The sequence below is a fragment of the Nelumbo lutea genome, chromosome 6, assembly GCF_056320005.1.
Source record: "Nelumbo lutea isolate HS-2025 chromosome 6, American lotus-T2T, whole genome shotgun sequence".
Lineage (NCBI taxonomy): Eukaryota > Viridiplantae > Streptophyta > Magnoliopsida > Proteales > Nelumbonaceae > Nelumbo > Nelumbo lutea.
This window is the reverse complement of record NC_142689.1, coordinates 29,705,884-29,726,888: the sequence shown is the minus strand read 5'-3', so window position 1 is coordinate 29,726,888 and position 21,005 is coordinate 29,705,884. Positions and strand designations below refer to the sequence as shown.

At 39.2% G+C, this 21,005-nt stretch overlaps 1 protein-coding gene and 1 long non-coding RNA gene across 22 annotated transcripts in view; one reads left to right on the top strand and one right to left on the bottom strand.

Moving 5' to 3' along the window:
• The window catches only part of LOC148848270 (uncharacterized), a 45,086-nt gene extending 25,182 nt beyond the window's left edge, over positions 1-19,904 (bottom strand). For 10 of the 14 annotated variants that reach the window (XR_016100680.1, XR_016100682.1, XR_016100677.1 and 7 more), the window contains exons 1-2: positions 19,767-19,891; positions 17,129-17,362 (exon numbers count right to left, since the gene is read on the bottom strand). This is a non-coding gene — a long non-coding RNA (uncharacterized LOC148848270). Of the gene's footprint in view, positions 1-17,128; positions 17,381-19,766 lie in introns of all 14 variants that reach the window. The other 4 variants (XR_016100684.1, XR_016100687.1, XR_016100685.1 and 1 more) reach the window with 3 other exon arrangements.
• Positions 1-20,159, top strand: part of LOC148848269 (pentatricopeptide repeat-containing protein At2g13420, mitochondrial-like) — a 37,469-nt gene extending 17,310 nt beyond the window's left edge. For all 8 annotated transcript variants that reach the window (XM_088949393.1, XM_088949396.1, XM_088949395.1 and 5 more), the window contains one exon: positions 19,718-20,159. The gene's annotated coding sequence lies outside the window, so the exon portion shown is untranslated. The remainder of the gene's footprint in view (positions 1-19,717) is intronic.
• The last annotated feature ends 846 nt before the right edge of the window (positions 20,160-21,005 follow it).

The window sequence follows — 21,005 nt, the reverse complement described above, 5'->3', positions numbered from 1 at the left end:
ATAGAAGGGCTACCTAGTACCTACTAGTCTAGATTTTTTTTGTAGTATCATATTGTTCTTCTTTTTCCTACTGTAGTATTCTATTTTTCTGGAAGGGAGTGTGTTGGTTCTGGGAAAGCAAGCAGGACCCTTGAACGGTGGTCCAATAAGTGAAAATATTTCCTGTTGTAAAGAAGAAATGGAATCAATTGATTTCTTAAAGATCTAGAGGCACCTTGTTTAAATTGTTTCTTGGCAATCGTAAATTATTGAAATGCCAAGATTGGATTCAATTCATTACCTACTCAAGGGGCTGGCATGTGGTAGATGTGAAACACACCGGAGTATCTATGTATAATATTAATGAATTTGTTTTGGGCTTTTGGAAAATATGGAGCTATAGTCTTTCTATATCAAACCAGAAAATTAAAAAATAATTGATCATTAAGGGAGTGTTCGTCAATGTATAAACAAAAAAGAACTGTCACATCAGCAAAAATGTATTTTTTTGCTGACATAGCATTTATTTTTGCTAAAAAACCATTCAAATTGGCCAATACCCCCTAACTCAAGTATTTTTCAAGTATTAATGAGATTTCCATTGGTTTCATAAGTGAATTCATATATATCATTATATCTTAATTCTTCCAACATTTTTTCCAAATGTACCCCTATGGTTCATATTTTGCAATTTGCATAAATTTTTAAAATATGTTTCTTAAGCATTTATACCTTATGTGAAGTCATCTGGGCCTTGGATTTAGTGTTGTTGATGCATTTGTGGGATTTATGGGTTTTTCTAATATATTTACACATATCGTTATTGTTCGACTGTATCCAAGTATTTGCCAAATGTATCCTGATACAACTTAAAATCAAAGTTCAAAGTATCAGCATGTTCAATTGAGTATAGAGCATGTATGATACTCTTTTTTTGTACTTTTTTTGGTCTTACAGACCTGTACTTTATTGCCATCACTTTTATTTAAACTTGTGCATTTTAACCAGTTCAAAGTATTTAATGTATGGATTATCCTAAAACCCAAACCAATACATATCATACGATGCATGTCAATATGTTGCAATACTTTCAACCTTTCTTAAAAATTACCTTTCCAACTTTATTTGTAATACCAATACTTTTAACTTTGATTTGAAGTCCAATTAAACTAGCACAAATAGAGTTATTAATTAGAGTACGAGTATGAAGGGTATATTTATCAGGATGAAAGTTTTACAATGTTAAAATAGAAAAAGAAACACTTGTATGGCTTTGGGGAAAGATGGTGTAACCGGATCTCTGGATGTCTCACTTCAGCTCATTATTCTGTGCTAGTCAATGGAGTAGTAAGAGACTTCTTTCTGTGTGGGTAGGTTTCATTTGGAGGATAGTGAGGTTGAGTCCATTTCTGCATACTTAGGATGCTCTGTTGCCTCCTGGCCCTTGACTTATTTGGGTTTACCTTTGGGTGAGAATCCTAAGGAAAGTAGCTTCTAGAATCCAATTGTGGAGAAATTTGAAAAACGATTATTGGTAACATGGAAAACGAATCGCATCTCCTCGGGGGGAAAAGTAACTTTGATCAGGGTCTCACTTACCAATCTCCTGGTGTACTTCCTTTCTATTTTCAAGATCCCCTCTAGGGAGGCTAGAAATTTTGAAAAGTCGATGAGGGATTTTCTGTGGGAATCATGGGTGAAAAAATGGATCATTTATACAGTTGGGAGATAGTTAGTCATAGTAAAAAGTGAGGGGGCTAGGTTTAGGGAATTTGGTTCTTAAAATGGAAGCCTTGTTGGGAAAGTGGTTCTGGAGATGGTCAATGAAGAGAGAGAGAGAGAGAAAGGGTTTGTAGCTTAGTGTGGTGGGTAGCATTCATGGCTGTTCTAATTCAGGCTAAGGTGCCAGAGTATCTCGTTGGGCTACCCTATCAACACCTTAGAAGGCAATACATGGCATTCTTCTCAAATTTCTCCAATGTGTAAGGTATGATGTTTGTGCGGGCAATCTTGTTCTTTTTTGGGAAGATACTTGGGTGGGTAACTTGCCTCTCAAAGACCTTTTCCCCTCTCTTTACTCTCTTTCCCTTTATAAAAAAGAACCTATTTCCTCGTTCCTCTCCCCTCTAGTCCTCCCTCTTGCTTTGAACTAGGAGTCTGGGACTTCAGTTTTCGTAGAGGTTTGTAGGTGGCTGAACTTCCTTGTGTCACTAAGTTGCTTTCTTCTCTTGACAATGTTTGTTTGGGCCCTTCTTCTAATAAGAGAGTAGAAACTGCAAAACTCCAAACTGATCTGAAACCCGTGATAGAAAAGTAATAAGAAAAAAGATTCTACAAAGAAGAGAAGAAGAGAGAAATAGAAAAGAATGGGAAAAGGACAAAATCAGATCTGGCCGCACCTTTCATTATCTTATATACTCGTAAAAAAATCTGAATACAATGACAAGTATACCATTAGGGCCACCTTAGCCAACTTACCAGTTTATTATCTCTGTCTTTAGAATCCCTACAGGGGAAGCTATGAGATTAGAGAGGTTGATGATGAGGAATTTTCTTTGGGAACCTGAGGAGGAGAAAAGGGATCACTTAGTAAGATGGGATTTGGTCTGTAGGAACAAATAGTAGGGTGGTTTGGTTCTAGGAAACATAGTGTGAAATAATGTGGCTTCATTTGGTAAATGGTTATGGCGGTGGCCCCAAGAGAGTGGGTCTTTGTGGCATGAGATGATCAGTAGTATACATGGACGTGAGTGGAGAATGGTTGGGATGTTGGCTCATCTCATTGGGCTACATTGGCTTCACCATGGAAAGCAATTTCAAGGATCCTCCCCCAATTCCTTCATTATATCAGGTACGATGTTTGCTCTAGGAATCTAGTAAGGTTTTGGGAAGACATTTGGGTGGGTAATTCAGCCCTTAAGGATTTGTTTTCTTCTCTCTATTCAGTTTCCCTGTGAAAAAATGAGCTTGTTGCCAAGTGTCTTTCTTATCCTATCATCCCTGATTCTGTGTTGGGATTTTTGGATTTAGAAGGGGTTGAGTAAGAATTGGCTTGTGTTACAGATCTTCTACTTCTCTTGGGTAATGTTTGTTTGATGAAAGGATTTGGTTCCCTTTGCCTAAAGCTTCCTTTTCATTTGCTTCTTTTTTCAAAATCGCTTGTCCTCTATCTTTTTACCTATTGTGAGGATTATTTAATTGTTAGTTTATAGTTGATGTTAGTGGGTTGTCAGCTTAAGATGCTGTCAGTTAGTTATTTTCTTTCTTTCTTATTAGTTTGTTTCTAGGGAGTGCCACCAGGGGCATACTTGTAATCCCCATTCTTTTTATATTAAGTTAATATAAATAATGAACTGGCGGCAGCCAGAAGTAGTTTTCTTTTTCTCTCAATCATATCTTCCTCTTCTTCTCTTTCTCTCTCTTGTCTCTCTCTCCATGAATGATTACATGGTATCAGAGCAAGGTTCTGGGTTATAAAAGAATTTCGGTCTCTCCTATTTGAACCTGCTTCGTTCTCTTTTCCTTCTTTGATTTCTTGGACGTGGAAGACAGAAAAATTCTAACAGACTATTTGCGGCTCTTCCTTGGTCGTAATATCAAGGAAACCCTAGTCGAAGAAAGGCAATGCAGAAAGAGACTCCCTTTCTTCTTTGTTCGATGTTGTGAAGTCAATTTCTGGTTGGCACCTTCGTACAAGTGCTAGACAGGGTATGTGTTCTTTTTTTTTGTTTTTGGCCAATGGTGTGAAGGCCTAATTCCTTGGTTCTATACATTCGTTTGGATGCTGGATTGTTAGACTGTATGGGCTGTAGTCAGACTGATAGTATACTATTCTAACGTCTGCCTTGGGTGGTGTTGGACTGATTACTGGGCTGTTTTAATGACTGAACCACCACTGAGTTGATTTCAGCAGTTTTTTGTTTTCTTTTCCACATCTCATAAGTAAATTTCTTGAGGGTTGGTATTCTGTTTGTGGCTGTTGTGTAGTTGTGTGGGATTTGGTCTGAGTTCAGCAGTACTCTATGGCAAACTATGGTTCAACTTCATCAGGGGTTACACCAACCCGCAGCACAGGTGGTATGGGAGGTGAAAACATGATGTTTCTCATGCCCATTACCCCTTTAAATGGTCTAAACTACCTGGAGTTGGCTAAAAGTGTAAAACTTTATGTAACGACAAGGGGAAAAGCTGGTTACATAAATGGAAGGGTGAAAGAACCCAAGAGTGAGACAGCTGAACATGATAGTGGGACCAAGAAAACAGTATGGTGATGTCTTGGCTCCTTGCAGCCATGGAACCTGATGTGAAGAACTTTATGTGGGCAGACACCACTAGTGAGATCTAGGAAGAGGCCAAAACTACCTATTCTGAGCAAAGGCATTATGCCAAGGTTTACTAGTTGCAAGTTGAATCCTCGACCTGTAAACAGGGTAATCGTAGTTTGTCTTCCTATTATTCAGCCCATACTTCCATATGGAAAGAATTGGATTATTATCAAACTATAGAGTGGAAACATGATGGCGATGCTAAGGCCTACAGGAAGTTGGTTTCTCAGCAACGTGTGTTTACCTTCTTGTTGGGATTGAACCCTGCCTATGAACCCTTGAGAGTTCAGATCTTAGGAAGCAAAGAGTTGTCGTCGGTTCACGGGGTATACTCCCTTGTTCAATCGGAAGAAAGTAGGCGGAGTGTGATGGTTACAACCGAGGGGGAGCAACAAGTTGCTTTGGCTGCAATGAGTAATAACAACATGGGGAAGAAAAGGGACACCAAGAGGGCTGATGATAAAGACAAGTTGTTTTGTACCCACTGTCGGCGCTCACGGCATACACGTGACACATGTTGGGACATTCACGAGAAACCCAAGTGGGCAGTGAAGAACCAAGAACTGGGTAAAGGGCAAGGTTAGAAGAAGATGAACACAACATGCAGCACATGTGGCAACCCAAGATACTCAGGTTGTTGGTACTACCCGGGACCACCTTAATAATTTTGACCCCAAGGAAGATATAATGAATTCCTTTAGAGACCACTTGGAGTCATATGGTAGGGCTTTGCCACAGATGGATAGCTCAGTCACTGGTACTCCTACTTCATTTTCATCTACATCAAGTAATACGGCTTCTGCATTCCATGTCACTCCCGCTGGTTCCCCTTAGATCATTGACTCAGGGGCCTCTAACCACATGACCGGTAAGCCGAACTTGTTTCAGACTTATAGCCTTTTGTCTGGAAGGGATAAAGTGAGGCTTGCAAATGGCTCATTCTCCTCCATTGTAGGCCAAGGATCAATATCTCTTCCCCATGGCCTTAACCTGAATTGTGTATTGCATGTCCCTCAACTCCCTATAAATTTGCTTTCAATTAGTAGTATCACAAGCTCTTTAAACTGTAGTGTAACCTTTTTTCCTGGTTCATGTGTTTTTCAGGACCTAACTTCTGGAAGGACGATTGGTAGAGGGAGCCTAGTGGATGATCTCTACATTCTCGACAACAAAGTTGGTCTCTCGGTGTCATATTCAGAGTCACATAGTCAGTCAAATAAGAGTCAATTTTTTTTTTGTAGCATAGTCGATTAGGTCATGTTTCTTTTGAAATAGTAAAGTCTTTGTTTCCAGTTTTATTTAAGTCACGTTCAGTGTCAGAGTGCCAGTGTCAAACATGTCAGTTGAGCAAACAATGTAGAACAACTTTTCACTCAAATAATAAAAGATCAAGTGTTCCTTTTCATGTTGTGTATTCTGATGTATGGGGGCCTACTACTGTAACCTCTGAGGGCGGATATAAGTACTTTATCACATTGATCGATGACTACTCTCCCTATACATGGGTATTCCCTATGCGTAGTGGAGACGAAGTTTCAAAGATTGTGAAAGACTTCCAGAGGATGGTATTTACGCAATTCTATGTTGAAATATAGATCTTCCAATTCGACAATGCAAAAGAATACTTCCATGGTGAGCTCAATGAGTTCTTTGCCTCCCACGGATCTATTCATAGTAGCTCATGTGCCAAAACACCACAATAAAATGGTGTTGCAAAAAGAAAAATCAGACACCTCCTTGAGGTAGCTCGCGGGATGATGTTACACATGAATGTTCCAAAAAGGTTTTGGATGGATGCTATACTTGCAGCTACTTATGTCATCAATCGCATGCCCTCCAAAGTTCTGAACTACATGGCCCCTCATCAGTTATTGTTCCCTCAGTCCCCTTTATTTTCCATTCCCATGAGAGTTTTTGGTTGTCGTGCCTTTGTCTATGATTTGTCTCCGTCTCGAGGGAAGTTAGACCCCCAGTCCATTCCTTGTATCTTTCTGGAGTATCCCTCCTCTCAAAAAGGGAATCAGTGCTTTGATCCCGTTAGTCATAAGTTTTTTGTGTCTATGGATGTGCCCTTCTTTGAGTCTGAGCCATTCTTCTCTGCTTCTCCTCAGGGGGAGAGTAGTAGTGTGGAAGAGGAGAAGTAGGTTCAGGTCCGCCAAGTCTCTCTTCCTTCTATTCCGAACCTTGCTCCCTTTTGTGTCTTAACGTACACGTCGTAGAGATCAGCAATGTAATAGAGATGTGGAGCAACGAAACATTGAGCAACCGACACCATTAGACTCTCAGGAGGTAAGTCCAATCCCTGTTGCATCTACTGATACCCCTACTCCTACTGTGGATGACCTTGACATTCCTATTGCTCAAAGAAAGGGAGTCAGGTCATGCACTACCAAACACCCCATTACCCAGTTTGTCTCCTATGATCACATTTCCCCCTCATACCAAGCCTTTCTATCCACAGTTGATTGCATCCCTGTTCCCAAAAATGTTGCAAAAGCCTTAAAATGCCCCGAATGGACAGATGCCATGAAGGAGGAGATTTATGCTCTTCATAAAACTCAAACTTGGGAATTGGTGGATCTTCCAAAGGGAAAAGACCCGTTGGGGTGTAAGTGGGTGTTTACAGTTAAACACAAGGCAGCCATAAACATCGCCAGCAACCTTGTCCTACATGAGAGGACCAAGCACATTGAGGTGGACAAACACTTCATAAGGGAAAAATTGGAAAAAAGGGAAATTTGCATCCCTTATGTCAACTCCAAGGAACAACTCTCTGATGTCCTCACAAAAGGGCTTCCATACTCGTGGCACAATGAGTTATGTGACAAGCTGGGCATGATAGACATATTCAGCCCAACTTGAGGGGGAGTGTTGTGAGGATTATTTAATTGTTAGTTTATAGTTGTTGTTAGTGGGTTGTTAGCTTAAGATGCTGTCAGTTAGTTATTTTCTTTCTTTCTTATTAGTTTGTTTCTAGGGAGTGCCGCCAAGGGCATACTTGTAATCTCCATTCTTTTTATATTAAGTTAATATAAATAATGAACTGGCAGCAGCCAGAAGTAGTTTTCTTTTTCTCTCAATCATATCTACCTCTTCTCCTTCTCTCTCTCGTCTCTCTCTCTCCATGAATGATTACATTACCCTTCCTTGTAAAGAAGTTTGAACCAAGTCCATTCCCCTAAAGGTCTTTGTGTTTTGTTGGGAATTATTTCATTGGAAGATAAATACTTTGGACAAAGTGCAGAAGAGTATGCCTTACTTATGCTTATCCCCAAACTGGTGTTCTCTCTACAGATCTAATGATGAGGATTGTTACCGCTTGCCTTTATCTTGCCCCATTGCTACAGCTCTCTGGTTTTGGATTTTTGCCCTCTTTGGTTGCAGGTGGTTGATGCCAACAAAAGTTTCTCAGTTGTTTGAAGCCTTAGGCCTTGGTTGGCAATCAAAAAGAGGAACGTTGATGTGGAGGTGTATTAAGGCAGCTTCCTTATGGACTATTTGGGAGGAAAGGAACAGTAGAATTTTCCACAATAAGGAGAGAAGCCTTTCAAAGATCAAGGACTGCATTTTGATAAGGGCAATACCAGTGATTTGAAAGGCACACCTAGGCACACAAGCGAGGCACATTTTAGGGTAGGCGCCTCGTTTAGGTCCTAGGTGCAGCACTTTCGAAAGGCACACGCCTGATGCGCCTTGTGCCTTAGCCTAGGCGTGTGCCTTTTGAAAAATTTATGCTTTTTTGCTTTCTTTGAACCTAGCTACTAGGTCGGGGCTTTACCAAGTCCATGTTAGGGTTATAAATTCTTAATTTTCACACAAAAAATAATGATTTCATAATTTTAATTGCCTTTTAAGAAGATATTTTATTTTTGATGAATCTAAGAAGATATTTTATTAAGATGAATGAATGAACAACATTAGCAAATAGAGGGTTGATAGGAAACGATCAACACCCTTAAAGACTTATTCTAGAAAGAAGGCCTTATAACAGGTCTTGATATGGCATAGTGATGGTAATTGGGATTTGGACTGAATTGAACACCAAGGGTATTTTTGTCATTTTATAATTTTCTGTAAGGTCCAATAATAGGGTTTGATTGTCTAGTTATAGTTTGTTTATGTTTAAAATTTCAGAGTTATTGAGTCTTCTTTGAATTGCTATAGGATATGACAGCTTAGTTTGAGTCCTACTAGGATTATCAAGTCTAACAGTTTGACTCCTAAGACTATTATGAGTCTAACAGTTTGACTCCTAGGGTTATTATGAGTTTAGAGTCTATAAATATGTATGGATGTTTTACACAAAAGGCAATGAAATATATTGAGTTTTCTTCAGCTTATGCTAGCTATGGTGAGTGATTCTCATGCCCTAGAGTGATTCTAGGCACCCTATGAGTGATTCCAGGTATTTTCTCTCTTTTTTCTCTCCCTATTTTCTCTCTTATTCCTTCAAGAAGCCATTACAACCATTAACAGCCATAAAATTCTGATCAAGAAGACCATTCAACATTCTCTAAGGACTAGAACTGAGCTGGTCCTACATTAGTTGGTATCAGAGCCAAGGTTATAGGCTGTTATCATCATGGCTACACGTAGTGGCAAGCAGTACAGGGGTCGGCTGACTAATATGCAAAGAGATTCATTGATTTCTACCCTTTGCAAGAGAATTGAAACCCTTGAAGCACAAGTAAAAGAACTTCAAGAAGATAAAGAAGAAGAAATCCAACAAGAAGCACCTCTAATTAATGAAAGGGATGGAGGACGAAACAACGGAGCTGTCCATGAAGATAATAATGGTGAAGATGAATGATCTGTTAATCTTAGAGGACGACAAAGAGCTGCAAACTGCACAAGGGTACCACCTGCACAAGCTAATCGAACCCAAAATACCCATCAAGGGATTGATTAAGAAGCATCACTCATAAATCTATTTGATGAGATGATGGAACAAGCTGAACATGGTGGTTATGCCAGATGATGTAACCAAGTAGGTAAAGGTGGATGTTTCTGATTTCAATTGAGATTTAGTCCCTCAATCTTTTTCAGATTGGCTGGCTGCACTAGAGGAATATTTTAACTGATGACTAATGATCGGAGGATCAAATTTGCACATATGAAGCTTGGTGGTCATGCTAAAGTATGGTGGAGAAGCATGGAGCGGTGATTGGAGAATAGAGGTGATGGTCCTATTTCTACATGGCCAGAAATGAAGAAACATTTGAGAGACAATTACCTCCCAATGGACTTCCAAGATGAGTTATATGAGGAATTGACTAACCTCAAGCAAAGTACACTATCTGTAGTACATGCGTAAATTTGATGAAATATCTATTAGATGTGATACTACTGAAAGTGAGACAAAAGTTGGCTCAATTCAAGAATGTACTACGTGCTGAAATCAAGAAAGAGATGGTAACTGCTTGAGTCTTTGACTTAGAGGATGCCTACCAAGTTGCTATCAAAATTGAGAAGAGTTTAAAGCAAACAAATACAAGGAAATTTGTATCACAAGCCGGGGAGTATGCAGCTCGTAAGCAAGCTGATGGGGGAAAGACTTCTAGGCCAGCATATTGTAATGCCAGCTCTAATAAGCCTAGTGGGTCCAGACCTTATCAAGGGGCTGGCTATAAGAGTAAATCAGTTGCTAGTGGTGTTACCCAAAAAAAAAGAAAAAAAAAGAAAAAAAACAGCCTGATACTAGTTGTTTTAGATGTGGAGGAAAGGGCCATATGTCTTACCAATGTCCTACCAAAAGCCTTAATATCATTTATGAAGATGGCATTGAAGCGGTAGGTGACCCAAGTGATGACTTGGCTGAAGAAGAGGATTATTCCATCACTGATGATGATGCTTTCGATGAAGACAGCAACTATGTTGGTATAGTTTGGCGTATTCTTACATCCCAAAGGAAGAATCAAGGAAGATTGCCTTTGTACAACAATATTTCAAACTATAGTAAAGAGTGGAGACAAGTATTGTAAGCTCATCATAGATGGTGGCAGTAGTATGAATGTGATTTCTGAAGTCACTGTGGATCGGCTAAAGTTGACACCACAACCACATCCACAACCATACAAGATTGCTTGGGTTGATAAGACAACAATTCCGGTAACTAAACGAGCCCTTGTGACTATTTCTTATGGTAGTTATTCTAATTCTATGTGGTGTTGGTTGTATAATAGGGATATCTACCATTGTGGAAGAGAGAACACCTATCACTTCCTATTTAATGTGAAGCGAGTTATCATGAAGCCAATGTCACCAGAAGTTATTAAAAGGCATGCCAGACCACCTCAAAAGGAGACTATAGCCCAAGGGCCCGTTGCTGAATCTAAGAAAAAACCATTACATTTTTCTCTCCAAAAAAGAGTTTGAAGTAGAAAGCAAGGAGACAAGAGTTGTGTATGTTGTAATATCCAAGGAGGTAAAGCAATCAAATGTTGTTCCACCTACTGAAATGCCTAAAGAAGTGGTTGAAGCATTAGATGAGTTTTCAGATTTGGCACCAGAAGAGCTACCTAATGAGTTACCGCCCAAGAGAGACATTCAACATGCTATTGACTTGCAGCCAAGGTCACAATTGCCCAACTTACCGGCTTATCTTATAAATCCTATAGAGCAAGAACTTAAACAATGAGTTGATGACCTCCTAAAGAAAGATTTTATTAGACAAAGCCTTAGTCCATGTGCTGTTCCAACTCTTCTCACTCCCAAATAACAAAGTCCCGTAAAGAGGTATTTGGTAGACATAGGCGGGTATCATAAAACAGATAACCATTATGCAGTGAAAACAAAGGATACTCATCTTGCTTCACAGCTTGTAAGTCAGTATAGATGATGCTGAAATCCTTACAACTAGCATAGTCTTGCTTTAATAAAGCAATGCAGGACATGCCAACTTGCCAAAGGAAGAAAGCAGAACCCTGGGCTATATACACCCTATCTATTCCTCATGAACCATGGAAAGATCTATCCATGGATTTTGTCCTTGGATTGCCCAAGACTGCTAGGGGTCACGATACAATCTATGTTGTGGTGGATCGTTTCTCCAAGATGGCTCATTTCTTACCTTGCAACAAAACACATGATGCTTCGCATATTGCTACTATTTTTTCAAAGAAGCGGTTCGACTTCATGGAGTACCTTCTACTATTGTATCAGATCGGAACACTAAGTTTATGAGTTATTTTTGGAAGACGCTTTGGAAATTACATAATACTCAACTGAAATTCTCTGCATCATTTCACCCCCAAACAGATGATCAGACTGAGGTAGTAAATAGAAGCTTGGGAGATCTTTTACGGTGTCTAGTTGGTGATCATACTTCTAGATGGGATCTAGTGCTTTCAAGTTCCAATAGCTGAGTTTGCTTATAACAACTCAGTAAATAGATCCACAAGAAGAAGTCCATTTGAAGTGGTGACTGGTATTCAGCCTAAGAGGCCAATTGACTTAGTTACCTTACCACCAGATACACGTACTATATGAAAGGTACCATGCTTTTAACTCGTCGGGGTCGAGTTCTTTCAAGCTAAGGAGAGATGATAGGAATCGATCAGCACCCTTGAAGACTTATTCTAGAAATAAGAAATCCTTACAACAGGTCTTGATATGGCATAGTGATGGTACTTGGGATTTGGACTGAATTGAACACCGAGGGTATTTTTGCCATTTTATAATTTTTCTGTAGGGTCCAATAATAGGGTTTGATTGTCTAGTTATAGTTTGTTTATGTTTAAAATTTCAAAGTCATTACATAAAGTAGAAATCTGTTGAATTAAAAAAAAATGAAAGAAAGTAGTTTCTTGAAGAGAGAAGGAAGAGAGAAGGAGAAGAAGAGAAAAAGAGAAGTTGAAAGAAAAGAGAGCAATAATCTGGCCGCCCCCTTCACTTATTATTTATACTAAAATAATAGAACAGTACAAAGACAATTATGCCCTTATAGGGTGGCAAAACATAAAACAGCATATATAACACTCGAAAAACATAATAAAATGTGGACTCACATAACTACTGTGGTCCCCACCTCCTATCTAACAACTAACATAAAACATCTACTCAAAAAAACATCATAAAACTAATTAATCTTCAACACTCCCCCTTAAGTTGGGGGTAAATGTCACACATTCCCAACTTGTGTAGATCATGTTCAAGCTTGTTCGTTGCCACCCCTTTAGTGAGAACATCAGTCAGCTACAACTCTGAAGAGACATAAGGTAAACAAACTTCTCCGGTTACCCTTTCTCTTATAAAGTGTATCAACTTCAACGTGCTTTGTCCTATCATGTTGAATTGGATTGTGGGCAATGTTGATTGCAGCCTGATTGTCACAGTATAACATCATAAGTTCTTCTACTTTCACCCCAATCTCACTCAAAAGAGATCTAACCCGAAGAAGTTCTAAGACACCATGAGCCATGGATCTATACTCAGCCTCTGCACTTGACCTTGCCACAACCACTTGCTTCTTACTCTTCCAGGAGATCAAGTTTCCACCTACAAAGGTACACACTCCTGATGTAGACCTCTTATCATCTAAGCATCCTGCCCAGTTTGCATCTGTATAAGATTCTAGCTTTAGATTCTCATGATTTGAGAAAAGAATGCATCTGCCAGGGTGTTTTTTCAGATATGCAAGTATTCTTTCAATAGCTTCCCAGTACTGAACCCGAGGTGCATGCATGTACTGACACACAACACTGACAGCATAAAAAATATATGGTCGTGTCATACGCATATACAGCAGTCGGCCCACCATTCTTTGATATCTCCCCACATCCTTTACGAATTCACCATCCACACCATTAATTCTGTGATTTGGATCAATAGGATTGTCTGCTGGTTTGGTCCCCAGCTTCCCAATCTCTCGCATTAGGTCAAGTACATACTTTCTCCGTGAAATGAAGATCCCATGCTTGGATCTTGCAACTTCAAGTCCTAAGAAGTATTTGAGCTCACCAAGATCTTTGATCTCAAATTCTTGCTGTAATGATTTTTTGAGATCATCAATCTCTTCCAGATCATTTCTTGTCACCACATACACAATCAGAATTGGCACCAAAGCATCTCTCCTCTTCAGAAAGAGGGTGTGATCAGACTGTGTCTATGTGTATCCAAAACGGATGAGTGCCCCTCTGAACCTGTCAAACCAAGCCCTAAGTGACTGTTTCAGTCCATACAGAGATTTTCTGAGTCTACACACCTTTCCTTTACCAACATTTTCATAAAAGCCTGCTGGAATGTCCATATATACCTCCTCCTATAAGTCACCATTGAGGAAAGCATTTTTGGCATCAAGCTGGAACAAGGGCCATGAATAGGTGGTTGCTAGAGATAAAAGAATACGAACTGAACTCATCTTAGCTACTGGTGTAAAGGTTTCCAGATAATCAACACCATAGGTTTGAGTATACCCTTTTGCTACCAACCTTGCCCTGTACCTCTTTATCTTGCCATCGGCCTTATACTTCACTGTAAATACCCATCGACATCCGACTGTCTCCTTGTCTGGGGGAAGATCAATTGTTTCCCAAGTTTGGTTTTTGACCAAAGCATCCATCTCATCTTGCATGATTGTTTTCCACTCAAGTTTGGAGAGAGCCTCAGTAACATTCCGGGGTATAGCCACAAAATCCAGGGAAGAAAGAAAAGCACGATAGGAGGGTGATAAGGCACTGTAGGAAAGATGGTGTGAAATGCAGTGGGTTGTACACTTTCTCTTCCCCTTACGAAGTGCAATGGGAAGATCAAGGTCAGTGGGATCAACTGCAACAATGGTGTTAGGGACAGAAACATTATCATCAGAAAACATAACAGGCTCAAGAGGAATAAATGGAACTGTATTTGTCGAATCTGGAGTTTCAGAAGGACTAACAGAGAGTGGTGTGGGTCGAGGATTTGTGGAGTCAACCATCATCTGTCGGCGCTGATATTGCTGTGAGGCTGCCCGTAGTGGCTCAGGTAATGAAACTGGAGGTGCAGGTGCTGGCTGAGGAGAACCACTCTCCCCCTGAGGAACAAATTGTGAGTTCTCCTCCCCAAAACTCTCCCCCTGAGGAGAACCACTCGAGAAGAAGAATGTGGATTCAAAAAAGGTAACATCCATAGTGACAAATCTGCTCCTTGACACTGGGTCATAACAGTAATACCCCTTTTGGTTCTGAGCACTCCTCCCCAAAACTCTCCCCCTGAGGAGAACCACTCGAGAAGAAGAATGTGGATTCAAAAACGGTAACATCCATAGTGACAAATCTGCTCCTCGACACTGGGTCATAACAGCAATACCCCTTTTGGTTCTGAGCATACCCAAGAAAAACACATTTCTTGGCCTTAGGATCCAATTTCTTGTGATGAGGGCCAAGAATGTGAACAAAAAAAACACAACCAAAAACCCTCAGAGATATACGAAATATCTCTCCATCTGGAAAAATGAGGCTAAATGGCACCTTAAACCCCAAAGTCTGTGAAGGAACACGATTAATCACATGTACGGCTGTAAGAACTGCATCTCCCCAGGACTACACAAGGACTGAAGCACACATCATAAGACTCCTTGTCACCTCCACAATGTGTCTGTTTTTCCTCTCAGCAACTCCATTCTATTGTGGTGTATATGCACAACTGCTCTGATGAACTACACCATGTTCTAAGAGATACGTGGTTAGGTCCTTCTCAAAGTACTCTCTGGCATTATCTAATCTAAAAACCTTAGTTCTCACTCCAAATTGTGTGAGAACCATCTGGTGGAATTGTCATACTAAGTTAGGAACCTCATCATGTGATCTCATCAAATTTAGCCAAGAATATCGTGTATAATCATCCACAAACAAGAGAAAGTAACGGAATCCTCCCATGGAAGGGATTTGATATGGCCCCCATACATTAGTGTGAACAATATTAAAAGCAAAAGTACTTTTTTATTACTTGGTTTAAAAGACTGTCAACAATGCTTTCCTAACTGACAACTCTCACACTCCAAAGTAGATAATTGAATTGATTCAAACAACTTTGGGAAAAGACATTTCAAAGAATTAAAAGAAAGATATCTCAAGCGATTGTGCCAAAGCATAATCTGGTTTACTGACTCTGACCCACTACTACTACTACTACTACTAACACGATGGCCCTGATGTCTCGGAATCTCATCCAAAAGGTAGATTCCATTCACCTCACGACCACTCCCAATCATCTTCTTTGACTCCAGATCCTATAAAACACAATTACCAGAAAGAAAGGTCACTGAACAATTCAAATTTTTTGTCAAAGAACTAACAGACAGTAGGTTGGTATGAAGTTTAGGGAACAGAGGACAGAGTTATTGGTCACTCTAACTTTCCCTTTCCCAGCAATGGGCATATGTGAACCATCTGTTGTAGAGATTCTGTCTCTACCAGAGCACAATTGATAGGAACTGAAAATGGTAGGGGCATTAGTCATATGCTCAGATGTTCCTGAGTCTATAATCTAGGGAGGTCCCTCCTTACCTGAAGTGGATGCAAGATTCACAGTTTCATATGAACTACCTATATGTGCAAAGGAAGTGGTGTAGTTGCCTCCTGCATTCTGTTGTCCATTTGGAAGGCTAGAGCTGGGTGAATCTTTCTTACTCATAAGTTGTCCAAACCTTTCCAATTCTATTCTCACTGCTGCTACTGCAATGGATTCCCAATCAGTTTGGCAGAGAGGGGCTGAAGAGTCTCCTGTAGTGGCTACATTTGCATTTCCCTTCTTGTTTCTTATCCGAGCAGGCATAAGATTTGGATGAAGCTTCCCACAAATGTCCCTGGTATGCTTAGGCTTCTTGCAATAATCACACACCAAGTCCTTATCTTCCCTTCTAGTCTCACTACTCCCCCTGTCTCCATTCGAATTAGGTTTTGTTGTACCAACCATAGCCAACTGGTCAATCCCAGGCTGTCTCAGCATTACATTCCCCCTACTCTCCTCTCTAGAGAGAAAAGCATAGGCCTGAGAGAGTGTCACACCCTCCCTAGAAAGAATATGTTGCCTAGCAATGTCAAATTCGGGGTTCAGCCCTGCCAAGAACTCAAAAACCCTATTCCTCTCCACCAGTTTGTGATAAGTTGCTACATCATTTACACTTTCCCATATCACAATTTCTAAGTGATTTATTTCCTGCCATAGGGTTTTCGGCATGAAGAAATACACAACAAGAGTTTTTTCTCCCTGTTTCATACTTATAATCTTATTTCTTAACTGATAGGCTCTAGCTTCATTTTTCTTCTGAGAGTAGGTTTCAGTCACTCCATCCCAAATCTCCTTAGCAGTATTAGCCCATAGGGATTTTTTTGCAATATGAGGTAACATAGAATTACACAGCCAAGACATTACCATGTAATTCTCTTGCACCCATCGGGAAGAGTCTGTATCAGGTTTCTTCTCCTCCCCAGTGAGATACCCTAATTTTCCACGGGCACCAATAGCCATCTTAGCTGATTGTGCCCACTCCAAATAATTTGTACCATCAAGTTTTATTGTAGTAATGATTCCAAACCCAAAAATATCACTACTACCTCTAACACTCAGTCCCACAATATCGGTAGATTTTATCTCGGTATTCCAACTCTCCATTTATTTCAAACAGTTCAACAGTAAGAAAAAAATAGATTGGAGACCTTCAAAAAATAATTTAATACCACACACAGAAACCAACCCTTCCGGAAGAAGAAACCCTAGCTGGAGGGAAATCTCTCTCCTCCCCACACTTCCCAATAGAGAAAAGTGAATCAATCACTCCGGGAGGCCTAGAAAATTTCAGAAACCAAACCGTCCTTTTCAAAAAATTGAAAGAAAACTAACAATACCTGGGCGCCCAAGATCAGATCAAAAACAAAGAGTCCAACTTTTCTGGGACTCTTCCTCGTACTCCAGTTCTTCCTGATTTTGATGTCGAACAGTAGATCACCTTCCTGATGTCTAGATCCCATCAAAAACTCCAAGAACTGGGCAATCTATAGCAGATCAATCAGCCCTTTACTTCATGCAGTCGGCTGATCCAGGGCTGCATGAGAATGCTTCAAGAAACCCTAGCCGATGCCCTGATACCAAGTAGAAATCTGATGAATTAAAAAGAAAAAATATATATGAAAGAAAGTAATTTCTTGAAGAGAGAAGGAAGAGAGAAGGAGAAAAGAGAAGAAGAGAAGTTGAAAGAAAAGAGAGCAATAATCTGGCTGCCCCCTTCACTTATTATTTGTACTAAAATAATAGAACAGTACAAAGACAACTATGCCCTTATAGGGCGGTAAAACATAAAACAGCATATATAACACTCAAAAAACATAATAAAATTTGGACTCACATAACTACTGTGGTCCCCACCTCCTATCTAACAACTAACACAAAACATCTACTCAGAAAAACATCATAAAACTAATTAATCTTCAACACATAAGTAGTCTTAGATTTATTGAGTCTTCTTTGAATTGAAATAGGATATGACAACTTAGTTTGAGTCCTACTAGGATTATCAAGTCTAACAGTTTGACTCCTAAGACTATTATGAGTCTAACAGTTTGACTCCTAGGATTATTATGAGTTTAGAGTCTATAAATATTTATGGACGTTTTATACAAAGGCAATGAAATATATTGAGTTTTCTTCAGCTTATGCTAGCAATGGTGAGTGATACCCATGCCCTAGAGTGATTCTAGGCACCCTGTGAGTGATTCCAGGTATTTTCTCTCTTCTTTCTTTCCCTATTTTCTCTCTTATTTCTTCAAGAAGCCATTACAGCCATTGACAGCCATAAAACTCTGATCAAGAAGACCATTCAACATTTTCTAAGGACTAGAACTGAGCTGGTCCTAGATCAAGGGTTCTCGAGGGGCGTGGCACAAAGGCGGCTCGTAGAACCAAGAATGTAATATGTTTTACATCACATTGGCTACATGAAGTGATGCAATTGAGGAAAAAAAAGAGATTGTGGATTTTACATGTTATGTTTATGTATCTTAATTTTAGATAATAGGTTCCTTAAAACATTAATTTTAAAATGTAAGTTTATATATATATAATTAATATTATGCTTAATATTTTTGAATTTTTGGCTTTTTTTAAATTTTCTGACTTTTTATTTTTTATCTTTTTTTTTTTGTATTTTTGCGCTTTGCTTCAAAATGGACTGTGCAGCACGCCTCACCTTGCGCTTTTAAAACACTGGGCAGTACACTAACTGAGAACAACAAACCTGTCCCTATCTTTTTTTTTTATGACTTCTGGAGAAAGTGGTTAACAGTGGCTAGTAGTTCATCCTCGAGTTATGGTGCAGTTTGGGTCCCTCATGAGAGTTTTGTTAAGCTGAACTTTGATGGGAGCAGCCAAGGCAACCCTGGCCCCTCTGGCATAGGAGGGGTTTTGAGAGATAAGGACAGCATTGTTTTAGCTTTGTTCTCAGGCCCAGTGGGTTTTGGAGACTAGCAAAGCAGAGCTACTAGCTGCTATTGGGATGGTTTCTGGATCCAGATTTGATTGTTTTGGGGTTTAAGAGATCTTCTTAAGAAAGTGGTTTGGTTAACAAGGAATATGACAGTGAAAGTCCAATGGGTAAGAAGATCAGCAAATGAGATGGCCGACTCTCTTGCAAAACAAGGGTTTAATTGGGATTCTTTGTTTTGGGCAGCTTTGTAATTGGGTATAATCTCATTTCTAGTTGGTTACATGTAGTTTACATGTATTTTCTATTATTTTTGTATTAAGAGTGATGCTGCATCTGCCTCTCTCTGGGATACTTGCAATAGATCTATCTTTTGATTAATGAATTTATTATTCAATTATATATATAAAAAAAAAAAGCTCTCTTAACTTCATCAACTCACTGAAGATAACAATCCTGAAAACCAAGCCATCAATGAGTAAACGATTACAACTGTTTGCCTCAACAATGACCCAATAGCCATGGTGGTATTGGTGAGGGTTTCGATTCCACATGTATCATGTCGCTGGACATGAAGTAAATGTCATGGGAACCATGTTGGTGTGGATTTAAACATCTTGTTTTCAAGTGGATAATTTGGGTTCAAGCTCAAATCGGTTTGTTAATGGTTTCATGTTTGTGAGTTTCTCTAGATCGACCCAGGGGAGTACTAAGAGATATAAGAAACGCTTCATTAAACTTGGCTTTTTCTGCAATAGTAGCATCAGAATAACAAAGGCTTCACCAAATTTGGCTTTTTTGTAATGATGTGCATCAAAATTTCATTTTTACTTGCTCATTAAAGTTTCATTTCAAAATTTATTTTATGTGTCAATAAGGTCACTTGGACCAAGTTCCCTCTCAGCATTGACACCTCAATCATCCTACCCTGTTTTTATAAAATCATTTGATGTCTCCGCCATATGTTCCTTGATCGGAAGGAACGGCACCCTAAATCAGCTTCTATTTAATTTTGCAGAAATATTTGAAAAAGTGAGAAGACTGAAGAAAAGTTGTATGGGATTAACCTCAATTATGACGCTGGAAGTTGCAGCAATCATCTCCTTTCTCAGCCGCAACAAGCTCAGAATAAAGAAGATTTATTCCCTCAAGAAAGCCTTGGGATGCCTCAATCGCCTTTGAAGGAGGAGTTCCAGTCTCCAGAGAGGAGTTTCTCCTTGTATCCATCGCCCAAAAGTTTATCAACTCATTCCGGGTGCTCTGTTAAAAACCAACATTGTTGAATTACTATGTTTGATCTCCCCCTGTAAACCACGGTAACTCGGGAAGAAAAACGTATTGCACATTTGCACCTTCCCTGCCACGTTTTGAGCTTTGACTATTGTGATTGCTTTTTTGAGAAATTAGATTGTTATTCTCCAAAAACGTAATATAAGAAATGGTATTTTGGATTAGTCAAACACTGGACATAAACTCCTTGATCCAGAGTTCTGGGTTAAGCCTACTATTGTTGGGTTGATGTGCATAGGTCCGTATATGGCTCTTATTTCACCTGAACTTGGATGTTGGAGCTCTTTGGACCTCTACTATAAGATTTGGAATTTAATACATATCGATTAATGGTCTACCGATACACAGTCAGCTGGTTTTATTTGAGTCACAAGCGGATTGTAGTCCAAATCAAACAGGTAAACGGGAAGAAAAGTACCAAAATCCTTTGGTATCATTGCGTACCTCAATCCCTTAAGTTCACTGGTTTTGTCAAGAATTGGACTATTTTTAGAATTACTTTGTTTTGTTTAATAGAGGCATATTTTGAAAATGTGAAGAATAATAAGGGGTAAAATAGACATTTCAATATTTCTATCCAATGTTCTATTGTTAGAAGACGTGAAAGTACTTTAAATCGTTTTGCAAACAATAGGGGTACAGTTAGTCAATTTTGCAGAAAAAAAAAAAGGTCCATTTTGGGGTTCTGTTTTAAGCCCAAAACCCAAGCTACGCCAGGCTATAGCCCTTATCAAAGGTGTCTTGACCCGACCCATTGACCCATTAAGGTTGTCAATGGACTCTAAAAGTCATACCTGATTTAATTTTGAATTCAATTATCCGGATTTGAATGTTAGTATTTACATCTGATTAATTATCGGAATGGAGTATATTTAACTTTAATACAATTAAAATCCGAATCCGATAAAAAGTTCATATATAGATAGATAGGTATTAAATATAACTATTTGAAGTTTATAATTTATAATTTTCAGCATTTATGTTTATATGCATTATTGTACATGTTTAAGTTAAAA